The sequence below is a fragment of the Schistocerca cancellata genome, chromosome 4 (assembly GCF_023864275.1).
Source record: "Schistocerca cancellata isolate TAMUIC-IGC-003103 chromosome 4, iqSchCanc2.1, whole genome shotgun sequence".
In the NCBI taxonomy this organism is placed as follows: domain Eukaryota; kingdom Metazoa; phylum Arthropoda; class Insecta; order Orthoptera; family Acrididae; genus Schistocerca; species Schistocerca cancellata.
In genome coordinates, this window is record NC_064629.1 from 686,668,361 (window position 1) to 686,690,391 (window position 22,031).

Here is a 22,031-nt window from a genome sequence, read left to right on the forward strand (position 1 = left end):
GATGGTTTGCTCAATGAGACTACGTTCAAGCTCTTTCCTCATTCTTGTTGAACTGAGTTAATTCTCTAACTCACTGTCAACTAAAAGTTGAAAGCTTATCTTTCTTTCCTCAACAAACATTCTTCAGTCGATATTGCTACAGACTAATGACTCCCACATTCCTTTTAAGCCAGTTAATGGAAACCATTGTGGTCAGACTCCTAAGATATCGCATATCCGTTGATTCTCCGCTGGACGCCAATTGCTGAAGTTCGAAACCCGGATCTGTTAATGTATTGTTTCTTGCATTTCTAAACTTCTGAATCACCTCCGATAAACTACAGCTTGTATTATTTCCTACATTTCTAAACTTCTGAATCACTTTCAACAAACTACAACTTGTTTTAGCATTTGTACAATGCAACTCATTCACGCAGTGATGATAAAGTTTCCGTGTCAAGGGCCCCTCCACCATACCAGTTATACGCATTTTCTACATAAGCCATATTAAAAGCTTCTCCATCTCTATATGCATCTTACGACATATTGTAGACGCAAAGTACCTACCGTAGGTTGCAGAAACATTGTGTCATAAATTGGAGTCGAAAGTTAGTCAAGGGGAGTGCCAAACAAAAGCTTTAGGATGTACCAGCTGACGGTTTCTGCCATACGTATCAACTGCTGTCACTAACATCGTCATGTTCATCTTACTGACTGTAGATGATGGTCTAACACGAAAGTCTCAGCTCTGCTAAAAAACTAACATGCTCGCATTATCCATTCTTCTGTTATAATACCTAGTTACAGGTCTGTAATGCTTTTTATGCTGCCATTTCTCGTGTCATATGACTCGGTACATGTCACGAATTCTACCACTGTCTCCAATTCCAAACACCTTAGTCTTTGGACCATCATCACCTCCAAATATTCTCTTCAGTTTTCATTGTGTTCCGATCACCATTTTTTCATACCAGCTGTGTCCCTTGTGATACTGAAACATCGTGTTCAGTGTTCCTGAACACAAACCTCGAAATTGTACAGCAGCATTTGAACAAAATCTTTTCAGTCTCTACATCTCAATACTTTCCATCGTCACCTGATAAAAATACCAGAATTTTAAAGCTTTTCTGTGAAACATCCTTCCTAGTATTCAGTTTCAGATTTTAGCCTACATCCTATCCATCTTCTGCTCCATTCTGTCAACCACATTTCCTGTCATCCTTCTTTCTGTAGGAATTAACACTTAACATCATCATTGTCATGGTTATCATGTCATAGACAACACACAATTTCTCTTATAAGACTCTAATTACTTTCACAATCATCTAAAATGCCACCAAAGTGTGTCCTGGAACCAACAATCATAAACAGCATTTATGTCATGCTTATGAATATTATTTCGATATTTTTAGGTTTCTGAAAACTGTTTGCTAAATTTAACACTGTTAGATGACCTAACGACACCATCATTACTAAAAGACGACGAAATGGCAATTATGGTGATGAGTGACAGAACCCCACCTAGCTTTGGTATATAAAGCATTACATACAGGAAGCAGCAACAACCAGCCGAGTTCCACCCTTCATTTGTACTACACAGTACATCACAAATCCTTGCAGCTTGACAAACCTCGATCTGCTACCCTCATCTTTATCGACATCGAAAAAGCCTTTGACAGGACGAAATCCCAGTCTCAATATTTGATACTGAAAGCCGTACGTGCAGTTTCGTTTGCCGCATTGTTTCGCTCCTGACACGTTGATGCCCATGTGTCACTGCCACACGTATGTCCAAATGTTCAAATGTGTGTGAATTCCTAAGAGACCAAACTGCTGAGGTCATCGGTCCCTAGACTTAACACTACTTACACTAACTTATGCTAAGAACAACACACACACCCATGCCCGAGGGAGAACTCGAAACTCCGGCGGGAGGGGCCGCGCAGTCCGTGACATTACCACACGTGTACCTAAGCCATTTACTCTCATCTGTCTTCTCCAATATTCCGACCATACCACTTTCCTCAGTCTCTACCCAACCCTACAGACTTCTCCACGCTTCCCCCTGATCCACCTAATGTAACTTATGTATATACACTCCTGGAAATTGAAATAAGAACACCGTGAATTCATTGTCCCAGGAAGGGGAAACTTTATTGACACATTCCTGGGGTCAGATACATCACATGATCACACTGACAGAACCACAGGAACATAGACACAGGCAACAGAGCATGCACAATGTCGGCACTAGTACAGTGTATATCCACCTTTCGCAGCAATGCAGGCTGCTATTCTCCCATGGAGACAATCGTAGAGATGCTGGATGTAGTCCTGTGGAACGGCTTGCCATGCCATTTCCACCTGGCGCCTCAGTTGGACCAGCGTTCGTGCTGGACGTGCAGACCGCGTGAGACGACGCTTCATCCAGTCCCAAACATGCTCAATGGGGGACAGATCCGGAGATCTTGCTGGCCAGGGTAGTTGACTTACACCTTCTAGAGCACGTTGGGTGGCACGGGATACATGCGGACGTGCATTGTCCTGTTGGAACAGCAAGTTCCCTTGCCGGTCTAGGAATGGTAGAACGATGGGTTCGATGACGGTTTGGATGTACCGTGCACTATTCAGTGTCCCCTCGACGATCACCAGTGGTGTACGGCCAGTGTAGGAGATCGCTCCCCACACCATGATGCCGGGTGTTGGCCCTGTGTGCCTCGGTCGTATGCAGTCCTGATTGTGGCGCTCACCTGCACGGCGCCAAACACGCATACGACCATCATTGGCACCAAGGCAGAAGCGACTCTCATCACTGAAGACGACACGTCTCCATTCGTCCCTCCATTCACGCCTGTCGCGACACCACTGGAGGCGGGCTGCACGATGTTGGGGCGTGAGCAGAAGACGGCCTAACGGTGTGCGGGACCGTAGCCCAGCGTCATGGAGACGGTTGCGAATGGTCCTCGCCGATACCCCAGGAGCAACAGTGTCCCTAATTTGCTGGGAAGTGGCGGTGCGGTCCCCTACGGCACTGCGTAGGATCCTACGGTCTTGGCGTGCATCCGTGCGTCGCTGCGGTCCGGTCCCAGGTCGACGGGCACGTGCACCTTCCGCCGACCACTGGCGACAACATCGATGTACTGTGGAGACCTCACGCCCCACGTGTTGAGCAATTCGGCGGTACGTCCACCCGGCCTCCCGCATGCCCACTATACGCCCTCGCTCAAAGTCCGTCAACTGCACATACGGTTCACGTCCACGCTGTCGCGGCATGCTACCAGTGTTAAAGACTGCGATGGAGCTCCGTATGCCACGGCAAACTGGCTGACACTGACGGCGGCGATGCACAAATGTTGCGCAGCTAGCGCCATTCGACGGCCAACACCGCGGTTCCTGGTGTGTCCGCTGTGCCGTGCGTGTGATCATTGCTTGTACAGCCCTCTCGCAGTGTCCGGAGCAAGTATGGTGGGTCTGACACACCGGTGTCAATGTGTTCTTTTTTCCATTTCCAGGAGTGTATTTCGTCAAAAAGTTAGGCAGTAAAAAATGGTTCAAATGGCTCTGAGCACTATGGGACTCAACTTCTAAGGTCATCAGTCCCCTAGAACTTAGAACTGCTTAAACCTAACTAACCTAAGGACATCACACACATCCATGCCCGGGGCAGGATTCGAACCTGCAACCGTAGCGCGTTAGGCAATAATCTCAGGGCGCACCAGCCGAAGTTTTCATCTTCCTAATTTCCATCTCACCGCACTTAGTAATGCCATCCAGCTTACTTACACCCTGACTCTCGATCGCAGAATAATCCGGTGATTTGATCTACTAGCAACTCAACAAAAGCTGATAATAGATACAGTCTATTAAAACAAAAACAAAAAACATAGCAAACACAGAAATTAAATTTTTCACCATCTTGCACATCTACAAAATCATCGCTATGGATATCCTCACCTTCATCAACGTAGTTGGACCAATGCATACCGTAAACTGTAGCACTGTTTAAAAGTCCTCGAATACCACGTACACCACTTAGCTTTCTATATCTGTTTTCGCTCTCCTACAGGATTCTCTATTGTCTGATCAAATTTTCTCCAATTCTAAAAGTCTACGGATGTTTCTTAAAATGTTATACCTTCTGTAAACCTACAGAATGAGGTGGCGCAATGCGTATCACGCTGGACACGCATTCTGGAGGACGTCAGTTCAGATCCACGTGCGGCCATCCAGATTTAGGTTTTCTGTGATTTCCATAAATCGTGTAAGGTAAATGTGGCCTATATCTACATCTACTTTTACATTCATACTTGTCAAGTCACTATGTTTTCATGGTGATAGGTACTGTTCGTTACTGTTCGTTTCCTTTCCTATTCCCCTCGCAAACAGAGTGAGGGGAAAACGTCTGTCTACTGTCTCCGTATGAGTCTTAATTTATTTTATCTTAACTTCGCGGTCTTTGCGCGAAATGTACACTGAAATGACAAAAGTCATGAGATTCCTTCTAATATCGAATTGGACCTCCTCTTGCTCGGCGTAGTGCAACAACTCCCTGTGGCATGGACTCAACAAGTCTATGGGAGTCCCTTGCAGCAATATTGAGCCATGCTGCCACTATAGCCGTCCATGATTGTGAAAGTGCTGCCGGTGCAGGATGTCGAGCACGAACTGACCTCTCGATTATGTCCCATAAATGCTTGATGGGATTTATGTCGGGTGATATGAGTGGCCAAATCATTAACTCGAATTATCCAGAATGTGCTCCAACAATTGTGTTCCAGTGACATGTCTGAGAACATAAAGTCGATGAATGGCTGCAAATAGTCTCCAAGTAGCCAAACATAGCCACTTCCAGTCAATGATAGGTTCAGTTGGTCCAGGGGCCCACACAATTACGGAATCACCACCAGCTTGCACAGTGCCTCGTTGACAACTTGGGTCCATGTCTTTGTGGGGTTTGCGCCACACTCGAACCCTGTTATCAGCTCTTACCAACTGAAATCGGGATTCACCTGACCAGACCACGGTTCTCCAGTCGTCTAGGGTCCAACCGATTGTTACGAACCCAGCAGAGGCGCTGCACGCGATCTCATGCTGTAAGCAAACGCATTCGCGTCAGTAGTCTGCTGCCATACTATACTAACGGCAAATTTCGCCGCTCTGTCCTAAAGAATACGATTGTCGTACTTCGTGCATTGAATTCTGCTGTTATTTCACGCAGTGTTGCTTGTCTGTTAGCACTGACAACTCTGCACAAACGCTGTTGCTCTCGGTCGATAAGTGAAGGCCGTCGGTCACTGCATTGTCCGTGGTGTGAGGTAATGCCTGAAATTTGGTATCCTAGATACACTCGTGACACTGTGGATCTCGGAATATAGAATTCCCTAACGATTTCCGAAATGGAGTGTCCCATGCGTCTAGCTCCAACTATAGTCCGCGTTCAAAGCGAGTCAATTCCCGTCATGCAGCCATAATCACGTCGGAAACCTTTTCACTTGAGTCACCTGACTACAAATGACAGTTCTGCCAATGCACTGCCCTTTTATACCTTGTGTACACAATACTACTGCCATTTGGACATGTACATATCGCTATCCCATGACTTTTGTCACCTCAGTGTATGTTGGCGGCAGCGGAATTGTTCTGGAGTCAGCTTCAAATGCCGGTTCTCTAAATTTTCTCAATAGTGTACCGCGAGAACAGACAAATTAATGCTTGTGGAAGAAAAGTTCATGCTTGTCATTGTGAGAAGAGAAGGTCAGGGTGACTTGCAGAGAATAAGAAATAAAACGAGAACATCTGGACTCGAGCCTGACACAATGTTTTACCATTCGTCACAGGATACCAGCCGTTCCCCAAGGCCTCGCTCAGAATCAGAGGTTTCCCCGTATCGCAGAGAGGGCACAGAAAGATGAGACATCGAACAATTGCTGAAGTTTGGGAAAGGGCATCGGTTGTAAGCGAACAAGAAGAAGATAGGACCAGCCAGACATTAGAACACAGAAAAATGAAAACGAATAATATATCAAGAGGTCGTATTATTTAACTACTGAAACTGATTTGCAGGCGACAGCTGGAAACAAAACATTATGTCACATTGAAGGAAGGAACTAGCTCTGACGAAAATGATTATGTGCTTTTTTTTACAGGAAGTGCGATGATTCTGCCATACACAGCGAACGACTAACAGCTCTTAGAGATTGCTAAACTACCTTCAGTCGGCCCATATACTTCTCCCACAGCCACAAAACTATTTCCTAGCAATATGACTTTCGATTTATGCTTGTTGGGTAGACGTAGCCCTTTCTCCTTCTGTTTTATTTCGTTTAAGTTCCTTGTCATAGGAAGTTAGCGAAGAAGGTCGCCGCTCGTAATCATCGACACAAGTAGCTTTACTTTTGTAATTATTTTAGTTAATTTGTAGTTTTTATTCTGGTTTATGCTTTAGATTTTTCCTCTTCTTCTTTTTGTCCGCAGCTCGTGGTCGTCCGGTAGCGTTCTCGCTTCCCATGCCCGGGTTCCCGGGTTCGATTCCCGGCGGGGTCAGGGATTTTCTCTGCCTCGTGATGACTGGGTGTTGTGTGATGTCCTTAGGTTAGTTAGGTTTAAGTAGTTCTAAGTTCTAGGGGATTGATGACCATAGATGTTAAGTCCCATAGTGCTCATAGCCATTTGAAACTCTTCTTTTTCTACGTAGTTCTACGTGGTTCTCAGTAGAACCAACTGATTTGAGCTTGCGCGCGCGTGCGTGTCTGTGTGTGTGTGTGTGTGTGTGTGTGTGTGTGTGTGTGTGTGTGTGTGTCTATATACATATATATAAGTACAATGCAACTTCTGCACAATTTCAGTGCAGTAATTTGTTAATTGTAAATAAGTGTGTGTGTGTGTGTGTGTGTGTGTGTGTGTGTGTGTGTGTAAGTACAATCTAACTTCTGAACCATTTCAGTGCAGTAATGTGTTCATTGTAAATAAGTATTATAGTAAGTTTATTACATGTTTATTACCTTATAAATAAAAAACTTTTTATTTTAAATTCAGTACATTAGTGTTCGTTAAAAAATGACGATCATCGCACTTGGGATTTGTGGAGTGGTACATTAGCTTATTTGTTTGAGTTGTAAATATTTGTCATGTATTATTGTTTATCTGACATGTTCTACATCCTGGAGGACCTCCTCACTACGGATCAATTGGAATGAAAGTAAATCTAATCTAATCTAAACTAAAAAGGAATGAAAAACATGAAAACGTCATTTTTAAATTTAACTACAACTTGTACCCAACGAGTCACCACATGATGTGGGGCAGAAGGTGATGTTTACGCGAGACGTATGTTGAAGGACGTAAAATGTTGTGACTACGTAGTAAAATGTTTCTTGTGTCTTATTGGAACGTGGGCTTCGGAATTTTAATAGTGTGACTCACTGGAATGTACATCATGTTTCTCTCACGGCAGTTTGCTGAAAATTTCAGTGATGTCCACACGATGTCCAAACAAACTCGCGATGTATCACGCACCACTTCTCTGAATCTTCTCCATATCTTCCGTTAACCAAATTACGTAACAGTCCCAGAGCTACGAACATTACGCAAGAATTGGTAAACGATGGTTCTGTAAGTGACTTCTCCGTGGATGAAGTAAATTATTTTAGGAGTCCTCCAATTAATCTCTTTGGCATCTGCGTCCCCTGCAGCTTAATTAATGTGCTCGTTCCACTTCATGTCGTTCAGAACAGATATTTAGAGATATTTGACCGCTGTGACTGATCGTTTCGTCTACTTACGCACATTACATTAAATTTATTTATGTTTGGGGTCAGTTGGCATACTTATCTTAAGAATTTTCTAACAACGTCACCTCCCTGTACATCTGCATCGTCTACGGACGAGAGCTACAATCATTGTCTAGGAGCATTCGGGAGGACGACGGTTCAATACCGCGTCAGGCCTTCCTGATTTAGGTTTTCCGTGATTTTTCTAAATCGTTCCAGGCAAATGCCGGGATGGCTCCATTGAAAGGGCACGGCCGACTTCCTTCCCCGTCCTTCCCTAATCCGATGAGACCGATGACTTCGCAGTTTGGTCTCTTCCCCCAAACAACCCAACCCAGCCATTCTCTACGAGGATATTTACACTGATGGGCGAAAACATTATGACCATTGTCCACCGCGAGGTTCAATGCCTCCTGATGGTGTTGCGGGCACGTGACGCAGTAAGGAAAGAGAGAGGAATGGGCAGTCATAACAGCGAAGATACGGGCCGCAAATGAGGAACTCCACTGATACATGCGGTTTTGACAAAGGGCACATTGTTGTTGCACTACGGCTTGAAACGAGAATCCCTAAAACGGCCATGCTGGTCACCTGCTGGCGTACTACTGTCCTGAGCACCTATGGGAAGTGGTTGAAGAATGCTGGAATAACGAGTAGGAAGTGTGGTATAGGACGACCGCGTCTCATCACAAAAGTAGAGGTCGGAGGATTCCCCCTTATATAATTCAAGATAAGCAGTGATCTCTGGCAGATCTAACGGCAGAGTATAATGCTGGAGCAGGCACAAGTGTTTAGGAACACACCGTTCAAAGGCCGTTGTTGACCATGGAACTCCACATCACACGACCCCTACGTGTTCCTGTGTAGACCCAACGACAGAGTTAGTTACACTACTGGCCATTAAAATTGCTACAGCACGAAGATGACGTGCTAAAGACGCGAAATTTAACCGACAGGAAGAAGATGCTGTGATATGCAAATGATTAGCTTTTCAGAGCATTCACACAAGGTTGGCGCCGGTGGCGACACCTACAATGTGCTGACACGAGGAAAGTTTCCAAACGATTTCTCATACACAAACAGCAGTTGACCGGCGTTGTCTGGTGAAACGTTGTTGTGATGCCTAGTGTAAGGAGGAGAAATGGGTACCATCACGTTTCCGACTTTGATAAATGTCGGATTGTAGCCTATCGCGATTGTGTTTTATCGTATCGCGACATTGCTGCTCGCGTTGGTCGAGATCCAATGACTATTAGCAGAATATGGAATCGGTGGGTTCAGAAGGGTAATACGGAACGCCGTGCTGGATCCCAACGGCCTCGTATCACTAGCAGTCGAGATGACAGACATGTTATCCGCATGGCTGTAACGGATCTTGCAGCCACATGTCGATCTCTGAGTCAACAGATGGGGACGTTTGCAAGACAACAACCATCTGCACGAACAGGTTGACGACGTTTGCAGCAGTATGGACTATCAGCTCGGAGACCATGGCTGCGGTTACCCTTGACGCTGTATCACAGACAGGAGCGCCTGCGATGGTGTACTCAATGACGAACCTGGGTGCACATATGGCAAATCGTTATTTTTTCAGATGAATCCAGGCTCTCTTTACAGCATCATGATGGTCGCATCCGTGTTTAGCGACATCGCGGTGAATGCACACTGGAAGCGTGTATTCGTAATTGCGATACTAGCATATCACCCGGCGTGATGGTATGGGGTGCCATTGGTTACACGTCTCGGCCACCTCTTGTTCGCATTACCGGCACTTTGAACAGTGGGCGTTACATTTCAGATGTGTTACGACCCGTGGATCTACCCTTCATTCGATCCCTGCGAAACCCTACATTTCAGCAGGATAATGCACGACCGCATCTTGCAGGTCCTGTACGGGCCTTTCTGGATACAGAAAATGTTCTACTGCTGCCCTGGACAGCACATTCTCCAGATCTCTCACCAATTGAAAACGTCTGGTCAATGGTGGCCGAGCAGTGGCTCGCCACAATACGCCAGTCACTACTCTTGATGAACTGTGGTATCGTGTTGAAGCTGCATGGGCAGCTGTACGTGAACACGCCATCCAATCTCTATTTGACTCAATGCCCAGGCGTATTAAGGCCGTTATTACGGCCAGAGGTGGTTGTTCTGGGTACTGATTTCTCAGGATCTATGCACCCAAATTGCGCGAAAATGTAATTTCATGTCAGTTCTAGTATAATATATTTGTCCAATGAATACCAGTTTATCATCTGCATTTCTTCTTAGTGTAGCAATTTTAATGGCCAGTAGTGTATGATTGCAGTGGGCCCCGCGGCTCCCCCCACCCCCCACCCCCACGCCCCGTCGGAGGTTCGAGGCCTCCCTTGGGCATGGGTGTGTGTGTTGTCCTTAGCGTAAGTTTAAGTTAGATTGAGCAGTGTGTAAGCTTAGGGACCTTGACCTCATCAGTTTGGTCCCATAAGACCTTACGACAAATTTTCAACTGCAGCGGGCACAGCATCACTGAGTTTTCACCGAACGATAGAAACGTGTCGCCTCTGGACAGAATCGCATATCTTGTTACACCAAGTCGATGGTTGGGTTCTCACACCCCGTCATCCAGGCGAATGGCTGCACTAAACGTGCACAGCGTCATGCGGGCCTGTGAGGGCAGAATTGTGCTATGGGGTACATTGCGTTGGTCTTCCATGGGATCTGTGGTGGTAATCGAAGGCATCATGTCAGCAGAACGCAACATGTCATTCACAATGGGGAGAAGTCTTCCGAAGTAAGAGTGATTTCAGGTGTGCCGCAAGGGAGTGTCGTAGGACCGTTGCTATTCACAATATACATAAATGACCTTGTCGGTGACATCGGAAATTCACTGAGGCTTTTTGCGGATGATGCTGTGGTATGTCGAGAGGTTGTAACAATGGAAAATTGTACTGAAATGCAGGAGGATCTGAAGCGAATTGACGCATGATGCAGGGAATGGCAATTGAATCTCAATGCAGACAAGTGTAATGTGCTGCGAATACATAGAAAGATAGATCCCTTATCATTTAGCTACAATATAGCAGGTCAGCAACTGGAAGCAGTTAATTCCATAAATTATCTGGGAGTACGCATTAGGAGTGATTTAAAATGGAATGATCATATAAAGTTGATCGTCGGTAAAGCAGATGCTCAGCAGTGTGGGATCCGTACCAGATAGGGTTGATGAAAGAGATAGAGAAGATCCAACGGAGAGCAGCGCGCTTCGTTACAGGATCATTTAGTAATCACGAAAGCGTTACGGAGATGATAGATAAACTGCAATGGAAGATTCTGCAGGAGAGACGCTCAGTAGCTCGGTACGGGCTTTTGTTGAAGTTTCGAGAACATACCTTCACCGAGGAGTCAAGCAGTATATTGCTCCATCCTACGTATATCTCGCGAAGAGACCATGAGGATAAAATCAGAGAGATTAGAGCCCACACAGAGGCATACCGACAATCCTTCTTTCCACGATTAATACGAGACTGGAATAGAAGGGAGAACCGATAGAGGTACTCAAGGTACCCTCCGCCACATACCGTCAGGTGGCTTGCGGAGTATGGATGTAGATGTAGATGTAGCAGTGAACTACGTGAACATTATTGCGGACCAACTGTATCGCTTCATGCTTGAAGTCTCCCTCTACGGCGATGACATCTTCCAGCAGTATAACTGTCCGTGTTCCGTGGTCAGAATCGTGCTACAGTTGTTCGAGGGGCATTATAGTGAACTCACTTTGACGTCTTGGCCAAAAATGTGCCTGACCTGTACCCAATGGAACGCATATCGGGTGCCAGTAGCGTGCCCGTAAACAACCATCCCGTAATTTGCGTGAATTGCCTGACCTCCGAGTAGACATATGGTGCCACATACTCCTGGAATCCTTTCAAAGACTTTTAGAACCCATGCCAAGCTGAATATCTATTGTACTGTGTTTGAAAAGGGGAAAAAAACGATATTAAACACGTGGTCATAATGTTTTGGGTCATCGGTGTATAACAGCAATGGGTTCGTCACAGTTCCTTCAGAGACGATGGGCGCACTTTCGCTCGTGACGTCGTCTCCCCTTTAAGACAGACTGTGTTCTTTTGCTTGTAAATCTTGGATTCAGTCACATATCTGTTATTCAAATCAAATGGTTCAACTGGCTCTGAGCACTATGGGACTTAACATCTGCGGTCATCAGTCCCCTAGAACTTAGAACTACTTAAACCTAACTAACCTAATGACATCACACACATCCATGCCCGAGGCAGGATTCGAACCTGCGACCGTAACGGTCACGCGGTGCCAGACTGAAGCGCCTAGAACCGCTCGACCACAAAGGCCGGCATCTGTTATTTCTGATTTCTCACTGAGCAGCTTGAGAGTACAGAAATATCAAATTTCAAGCATCTGCTAAAACGGTATGACTTCTCTTGATGCATCTGTAAATCCAATCGTATTCATCGCTACAAAACGATTATCTTAATTAAAGCATTAAGCGCTCCTCAAGATGTAAATTCATTATATTCATTGCGTGTGGCAAATCGCAATTGTGATTTAAATTGACGATTTGTGTTTGAATTTGATATGCACATATTGTATCATAAATTAGTTTTCGATACGGTATTGGCTTATGTTCAGATGGAGGTGTTACAGGAACATTATATCTTCGACAAAGCGCAGCGAGACGTTAAGATCGTAGTGATTGCAATGATTGCACTGCCTCGTTGTATTCATGACAATTTCATTCTGATAATGCGTACTTTGACAGCGTAAACAGTAAACACACACATGCACGAACGCACGCGCGCCCGCGCGTGCGCGCGCGCACACACACACACACACACACACACACACACACACACACCGTATTTAGATGCACTCGTTGCATGTTACATCCTTAATACGTGTTTGGTAATCGCGTGGAAAACTCTGTAATGGCCATAGGAAAGGGAGAAAGACGCTGTCTGTAAGGTGTAGGCCAGTGGACCAGCGACCACTTCAAGCAATAAGTAACGCTGATCGCGCATCCAGTACACAAAAAGCAGTCACGAGCGTAGAAAAAGTGCCGCCACCGCTCACTAGGAGAGCGTTGTTAACAGAATTTGGCCAGCCTTGACTCGCTAGAAGCTACTTGCAAGCTTCAAGGTGACCCTACCATTCCAGGAACACCGAGACCAGTGACAGAGGTTGTAGTGGTTCACACATCGATCTCTTGTCTGCATGGTAAGAAGGAAGACTGGCATTCGGCAGCCCGTGGATTCCTCAGCTTAGTTCAGATTCTATATCTACATCTGTATTCCACATCTCACGGTGTGTGACGGAGGGTACTTGTGTACCACAGTCATTTACCCCTTTTTCCCTCGCGTACGGTTTGCAGGAAGAACGATTGCTGGTAAGCCTTCGTGAGGGCCCGAATCTCTCTGATTTTATCTTCATGGTCTTTTCGTGAGATATACGTAGAAGGAAGCAATATATTTGTAGTCTCTTCTAGAAACTGCGCTCTTGGGTCTGTAATAGTAAACCATACAGTGAGGCAGAACGCCTCCGTTGCAGCGTCTGCCACTCGAGTTGGCTGAGCGTCTCCATGACGCTTTCGCGATTAGTAAATGCAAGAGTAACGAAACGTGCTGCTCTTCTTTTGATCTTCTCTACATTTTCTATCAATCCTATCTCGTACGGATCCCAAACTGACGAGCAATATTCTAGTACTGGTGGAACAAGTGTCTTGTAAGCCACCTCCTTTTTGATGGACTACATTTCCTGAGGATTCTCCCAATGAATCTCAGTCTGTCATCTGCGTTACCCGTGATTAATTTTATGTGGTCGTTTCACTTCAGATCGTTCCGTACACAAATTCATAGATATTTTATGGAAGTAACTGCTTCCAGTAATTTTTCTGCAGTCGTGTAGTTATACAATGATTGGTCTCGCTATCTATGTATAAGCAATACGTCAACTTTATGTTGAGAGTCGACTGCCACTCTCTGCAACAAACATCAATCCTCTGCAGGTCTCCAACGTTTCGACTTCTCTGTATGCAACGGCATCATCAGCGAAGAACCTCAAGGAATTTCCGACGTTATCCACTATGTCATCTACATATGACAATTAATGGTTCTATAACACTCTGTTCAGGTGCGTCCGAAGTTACCTTTTCATCTGAAGACTTCTCTCCATTGGGAATGGCTTTCTGTGTTCTGCTTGCTAGAAACTCTATCATCCAGTCGCACAGATGGTCTGGTATTCGGTACGCTCGTATTTTGCTCATTAGGCGGCAGGGCTGAATTGTATCCAATGCCTTCCGGAAGTCAAGGAACACTGCATCTACGTGTGCGCCTTAGCTACATCTTTCTTGATCTCGTGGACGAATACTGCATGATTCCCTTAACGGAGCCACAATCAATTTCCTCCATCCACTTCCATTTGCCCTCGTCTCCATACAAGGCGATGTAGAAGAAACAATAAGTTTTTACTTTCCTAATAACTTTCGTCATCAAGACACTGTAAAGGGAAAGACTGGTAATTAAGAAAAACCGGAGAAGTACGAGTGGGATGCGTACTCGGGGGGTTCTGTACAAACTTAACTGTGTGCGTAGATAGCTGATATATAGGTTTTGATGAGTTAGTTTGCGAGTATCAAAATATGTGACATAAATTGTCGTATCTTTTGCCTGCATTGACAGAGAAGCTTAAATGTTTAACAACGACAAGGGACTGTAGACCCTAGCATTTGACGTAAATTTTAACTTCATACCTCAACGCGTTCCTGAGGAAAAGGAGTCTTAACAGACGGACAGACAGACGGACAACAAACGGCAAAAAATATTTTTATGTGACATTATACCAGTCAAACTATTTTCGAATTTTTTTCCTTCACTTGTGCTGTGAATTCTCATTTCTTGACAGATTTCTTGATTCTACGTCAACGGGAAATACCACATAGGTTTTGATAAGTGAGCCTGCGAGTGTTAAAATATGTGGTATAAATGGCCGTATCCTGTGACTGCATTGACTTAGAAGCTTAAGTTTTTTACACCGCCGAGTGAGAGTAAACCTCAATATTTGATATAAATTTCAATTCTATACCTCTATCCCTTTCTGAGGATAAGGTGTCGTAACAGACGGACAACAAATGATCCTACAAGGGTTCCGTTTTTAGCGACCGGGGTACGGGACCTTAAAAATGAACATAAGTTTTTCCTCGACGTATACAAGATATACAGATGGCCTGTTCCGTGAAAAACTGCGTTTTATTGACAGAACACTTAGAAGATGCAACAAATCTAATAAAGCGCATATCTACACTACGCTTGTCCGTCCTCTTCTTAAGTATTTCTGCATGGCATGGGATCGCTATTGGATAGGACTGCGGAGGGAACTAAGGAGTTCAAAGAAGGGTTACTCGTTTTGTATTCTCGCGAATTAGGGGACAGAGTGTCACGGATAACCGAGTAGGGTGGCAATCATTAAAACAAAGGCGATTTTCGTTGTGGCGGGATCATTTTACGAAATTCCAATCAACAACTTGGTCGCTACACTAGCTGCTTTCTTTGAACGACTTACCCCTAACGAGTACTAAAGCGGCGATCGAAAAAGTTTATTTCCTCCATTTCTAGGACAATATGCGTTCGCAGACCCCATAAATGTTGACGAAAATGCTTACTTTCAATTAGCTATCGATCCTGTCAATTCAGAGTCGACTACTTGTCAGGAACTTTAGGGGCAGTTTCTCAAAAACGGATAGTTGTTGAGCAAAAACTACTTACAGTATTTCGTTTTAGGTTGTGCCCTAGAGACCCCCCACCCCTCAAACATGAGGCGAATCGGTTGATCGTGTCTGTGGAGTTCTCCGTGTGAGTAGTCTTGGTACCGTGGAAGCAAAATACTACGTCACTGTACTGGGATGTCCCTGATTCGCCTATACCAGCCAGTAGGAGTTAAAATAAAAACTGCTCCAGAAGTTCTCACTTTACACCTCCTCAGTCCCGGCATTTAATCAAAATAGAGTTCAATGATTTTCCTAACATACTGATACTAGTAGCAGAATGAAATTACTCTTTATAAGATCTGAATGTGGCACTGACAAAGTGGTAAATACATCACCAGTCGAAGGCAGCTTGCAACAGTAGCCTAAACGTTAGTTTTTGTACAGAGAATGACGACCTGATCACGTATCCGGAAACTTTTTGCTGAAGAAGACAACGGCCGCAGAAGCCTACAGTCACATAACAAATGCAATGTTCGCCTACCATTTTAAGTTAGCACAAGTGGACTATATTTACTGCTTTGTAATTTTTCCCGACATTTTGACATAGGACTAGAGGACAGTAGAGAGGGGAGGTTTACGACAATGCGGTTTCTCCAGAGAGGAGATGGGGACATAGGTAATGGCGTCATATCGGGAGGAAGAGAGAGTGGGATTGAGAGAGGCACGTTTGCGTCATCAGAAACTGTTCTACGAAATTATTGCTGACAGTGGATGACAGACATGCTAAACTACGAAAACAGTTGAGACTGAAACTTCTTGGCAGATTAAAACTGTGTGCCGGACCGAGACTCGAACTCGGGACCTCATTCTGGAAACAGTTGAGACTGTCGAACGTGTGTAGGTTACCATGCAATTTTAAATGTCAATTTAAAGTATGAAATTGAATCTATTGCAAACAAGAAATATTCATTACAGCGTTCTGAGACTTCAAAAGTTTGAGAATAATTCAAGGTTTGTTAATTCTATTTTATCGCTGAATGGCGATGTCAACAAACAAAACATTCGGTTCTGAACTAGAGACGAATGTGGACAAATGCAAGAAATTGACATACTCGTATGTTTATTCAGTGTTGGTCGCAAGAGCTTCATGACATTCGGTTTGTACGTAACTGATTTCTTAACACCTCTCAGTGTCTCAAAAGGCACGAATTTAGTGATTATCGACAAAACTGATGAAAATCGAAATTCTGTACGCACTGCATTAAAAACCGCAATCTTCTGTATTATAGATATCGAAGTGCGCTTCGATTATTACAGTGTTCTAAAATACAAATTGGCAGCAGTAAAATGGTTTTATAGCCAGCAACGAAAATTTGTTCTCCATTTCTATTCCTCAGCCTTCCGCGAGCAGACTATCTTCTTCCTTTCAGCAATGTATGTTTAAGTTCACACAACTACCTCCGACCCTCTTTCACATTGTAACTAGCAAATTATAGCCATGGGGGTAAGTTTTCTCCGAATTCAATTGCTTTCTTCTGAAAGAAGAAATTAGAGGGAATTTTAGAACATCAGCATATGCTACAGATTGTTTGTATTCTCTATTTCCTTCGTCAATGCACTTCCTTTTCCTAGAAGTCTCCCGATTTATTTAAACTTTTACCACGACACCGTAAAACTGATGTTTTGCTGTCTTCTTTTTTAAATTCATATCCATCCTCTACGTCAATCAATAATGCTGCAATCGAAAATAGGCTAGATTTTACTTTCCTATACGGAAATTTTTGTTCCAGTAATGTATATATAAAGCAACGTTCTGTTCAGTACATAAAGTTTGAATATTATCTAAACCACTCCACAAACATAAGTTATTCGCTTGAAATATCTTCCTGTACTGACGAAATCGTCAGCAAAAAAATTGAGAGTGGTACTCACTCAGTCCGGTGGATCGTTTACACAAAAGGAGCACTTGATCAGTTCTTCATTGGGGAACACCCTTCTTCTTTGGGAACTCACCGTATAGGAAAGTATGTAGTAATCCATCCCTCAGTAATCTTCGAATCAACAGCAAATTTGGAATGATATTAATGAAGATTGAGTCCTTGGTAGCCTTTCTTAAATGTTTTGAAGCGAATCCCGCGGTAGTTACTTCCTAAGTTCCGTGCACAGATAAATTGTAATTAATATTTTTATTCTCTGATTATGTGAAATAAGATCTCGTAAGAAACTCCACATGAACTCTCACTTTTCTTAGTGTTTTCAGTTTCACTCTTATAAACGACTGCAATTTTTTTTTTTTTTTCAATTTAGCAGCCTTAACAATCTCGGAACCGTTCAGGCAACAGCCTTCGTTTATTTTCTCGTATATATTTTTTTAAATATGTGATTGTATTCTAAAGGCTAGTGCTTCAACACACCAAAAGTATCTGAGTTGCATGGTCTGTTAGAAACCTAGAGTTTACCATCGAATCGACATCCGTTCACTAGAGACGCAATGCGAGCTCAGAAGGACAAGAGTCCGTAATTGACTCAGATAAAGACTTCGTTTGCAGGAACCGTACTAACAGTGGATACACATAATGTAAGGAGACTATACAAACCTCCACTCAGGACCTCCGCACAGGGATTTGAATCCCTTTCCTCCCGAATATTCGCCCTGTGTCTTAAACACTATGGCAACAAACTCGAGAGAGCATGTCTTTTTCTACAAGATGCCGTCCTGTGAACAGTTTGATGATACTCCTGATGTTGCAGTATTCGTACTGAAGGTATGACTGCACTTGTGATTCATTCGTAGTCCTAAATTACCATTTAGCTGCTGTGTCCCCGATTGTATCTTGGACCATTATAATTTCTGCTTTGTGGAACTGGTTCCAAGGCCCGGTGGGGAATGCAGCATTCGAGAAACTCCGGGCAGAAAGATACGATACAAAATTCTGATCATGGGGAAATCGATGAACAGTGTGGATTTTCATAGTTCTTTGTGCTATAGTAATCTTAGGTGACTAGTTAGAAATTAAGTGACACTAACACACTTTCAGACGACGCATATACTTTTACAACTATACAAAACTTGATCAGGACTGTTTTCTCCAGTTTCGTTTTCATGTACTTAATAAAACTTTATGATACAAAGAAAGCAGCCTCAATGCTTGGTATTCTTGCGCGATACTCTTACTCAGCGCGCTCCACGCTTAGCAGAATATGGAAAGAAATTTCTGGCGGTGGTAGCAGGACGAATCACAGTCATACAGTTTATAAGTTTGCAATAAATAGGAGTAACCGTAAATAAAAAAGTTTGCTTAATAGTTTCCTTTCTGTAGAGAATACTTCTTTCTTCCCGTTGCTGTTCACAATCGGAGATATTCACGAAACACTACTGTTAAGCAGCGAAAGCGTTATAATAAATTCACAACCGTCAATTATTTTACTCATTTTACTTGATGTGGAAGTCATCGTATACTCAGTGAAATCCTAAATATGAAAAAAATGAAAGTTAGTGAAGACCCAAAACATGAAGAATAGAAAGAAATCAATAAAAATAAAGCAATGTTTCATAAATTAGTATTCTTCCCCGTAAAACCATGGATTACACTGTTTCAAATATTATAATGTTCCTTTAAGGGTAAAGTAAAGAACGAGATATTGTATGACAAGTGGAAAATCGTTCGTTACAGTAAACATTTGCAAACATGTGTGAAGCATAGATGATGATTCTTTTTGCGTAAGTTGTGCGCAGGTCGGGAAAATATCAAATTGTTACATCAGAATGCAACGCAACTCGGTTTACCATAAGACGACCGCTTCTTACAACACAAAGCTATCGTTAAACACAAGATTAACTTTTTTCTGTGCAATAAAGTGGGCCGAAAACCAAAGAAGTCTTGCACCGAGCCTATTGCCAAGCATGTAATATGTTACACGAGTAATCTGAGTCGTCAATGACTGACGTGAACATTGGCTCTCCTTAGAAGAAGAAGCGAAGAGATAACAGACTAGAACACTTTTGGTGTGAAAAATCGATTCATATATTTCGACGTGGTTTAGACATTATCTCTAGGCATAAAACAATAACAAGAATCTGCGAATGCACGTCGGTGTTCATTTACTCACCTTCTGTATGCAACCTGACGCTGAGAACTTAAAATGTGCTTTGGCCCATTTGCGAATATATATGTGTATTTGTGCGCAGACCTTAAAGCCGCAATAAAAAGTTTTCCCCAGAATTTTACCGCCGCGAGCAGGCCACGGCCAGTGATTGGACGGATTTAGACCAATCAGAGTACGAACAGACCAGCGTGCGAAGGCCACCGCTCCTATCCCACAGCGTCTCCCGCAAAACAATGAGAAATATCTGCAGCTCGACGTGCTGCAGCATGTACACCGAGGCCCAAGTAAAAGCGCTCCATGTGGCAAAAAGTCTGATTGCGTTAACTCTTGCCAGTGGAAATTTACCTGTACACCAAGCATTCTTTCATTTGTGTAAAATCATTGTTTGCCAATTTTTCTTTGTTGGCCATATTCAGATATTCGGCTTTTGGTGGCATCTACGGTAGAAAGAAGTGTAGATGCAATAACGCAGTTACGCAAAACTTTTTCGCCTCATTCAACAGATTGCATATGCGCATTCTTGAAGGGTGTCCAGGGAGGCTTATTATCTACATCTACATGTACCCCTATATTTATACTCCATAAGCCACCCAATGGTGTGTGGCGGAGGGCACGATACGTGCCACTGTCATTACCTCCCTTTCCTGTTTCAGTCGCGTATGGTTCGCGGGAAGAACGACTGCCGGAAAGCCTCCGTGCGCGCTCGAATCTCTCTAATTTTACATTCGTGGTCTCCTTGGGAGGTATAAGTAGGGGGAAGCAATATATTCGATATCTCATCCAGAAACGCACCCTCTCGAAACCTGGCGAGCAAGCTACACCGCGATGCAGAGCGCCTCTCTTGCAGAGTCTGTCACTTGATTTTGCTAAACATCTCCGTAACGATATCAGGCTTACCAAATAACCCTGTGACGAAACGCGCCGCTCTTCTTTGGATCTTCTCTATCTCCTCTGTCAATCCGACCTGGTACGGATCCCATACTGATGAGTAATACTCAAGTATAGGTCGGACGAGTGTTTTGTAAGCCACCTCCTTTGTTGATGGACTACATTTTGTAAGAAATCTCCCAATGAATCTCAATTATACGTTCTGTATCATGACAATGGGAGCGTAGTAAGCAAATACGTCTTTTGTACATTAAGTAATCCTATCAATCAAGTTGATACTCAGCTAACACGAGGCAATTACGCCGGTCTCGGAATTCGGCAGACCCAACTGCAGATCTTGGCTTTGTGTAGCTTTAGTTTAATTCCCTGCTTGTCCCTCAAATATCACTGATGGACGAAATGTTCCCTTAACAAAGCCTCTACCGCTCACTGTCCCTTTGTTCAAAACCTGTCTTTCACTCTGTGTTAAATTACTTCCTGTCGACAGTATTTTGAATGTTTCACAAATAAAAAATAGCCCCAATTGGTGTATCCCAGAAGGGTGTTTGGATCATCTTGGAACAATGATGATGCGTACTACTATTCATATGAAGACACAAGCGAAGGAAAGAAAAATTTAAGTCTCGGTCCGGCACACAGTTTTAATCTGTCAGGAAGTTTCATAGATTGTACTGATTGCTTTTCCCTGAGCCATTATTCTGTCAAAGATGAAAATTAGGTTGTAAACTAGGAATTATTTGTGAGAAATGTTGTATTAACCAGGCTATGGCAAAAAAATCAGGAGTACTGGGAAATTAATTCATACTTTCAAAACCTGTTAAAAGAATAGCCTTATATTCATTCGCACCAATAAGGCTCAGGATGACTGAAATGCTGATGGCACTGTGGTGATTAGGGTTTCAAGTCGCTAAAATAAATACGATTAGGGAACTTGGAGATATATGTGGGAACAGATTTCTCTAGCTCAAGAGGTTATGCGAAAATCATTGTATAAAACGTTATATAAGGAAAAAGGTAGCGCGAAGACGTAAGATAAGTACCACTTACAAAGGAGTGCGCAGAAATGATTATACAATTAAAAGAGACTTCAAAATCATTCTCCATTGAAAAATGCAGAGAAGAACAGACTTCATTAACAACTGAATTTCTAGAAAAGAATACAAAAATAAAGGAAAGTACTCTGGAGAACTTCCGATGTAAGGAAAGTGAAGGTGATGTGTCGTGATACCTTAGGTAGAATTAGTGTTGAGATCCACAATTGTTTACAACTTGTTGCCTTTAATTTATCTCATGAAGATCTCTGTCAAATAACAACAGTAAAATCAGGCATCGAATCATTCCCTAAACTACAAGCCTACAAACGACACCTATCAGAAATCAAAATAATTTTTTTTCAAGAGAACTAGAAAAACAAAGCTGGGATGAAGTGCATAAGGAAACCAATGTAAATAAGAAATTCTCTAAATTTACCACATTGTTTACATTGAAAAGGTATTTCCAAAAGTATGCATGTCTGTATCAACATCTCACAAAAACAGATGGATAATAGCAGGTATGAAGAAGTCCTCCCAAAC

General features: G+C 43.3%; 1 protein-coding gene across 1 annotated transcript in view; it reads right to left on the reverse strand.

Moving 5' to 3' along the window:
- Positions 1-19,653, reverse strand: part of LOC126183536 (sodium-coupled monocarboxylate transporter 1-like) — a 249,887-nt gene extending 230,234 nt beyond the window's left edge. The window contains exon 1 of the mRNA XM_049925607.1: positions 19,573-19,653. The gene's annotated coding sequence lies outside the window, so the exon portion shown is untranslated. The remainder of the gene's footprint in view (positions 1-19,572) is intronic.
- Positions 19,654-22,031: the final 2,378 nt, after the last annotated feature.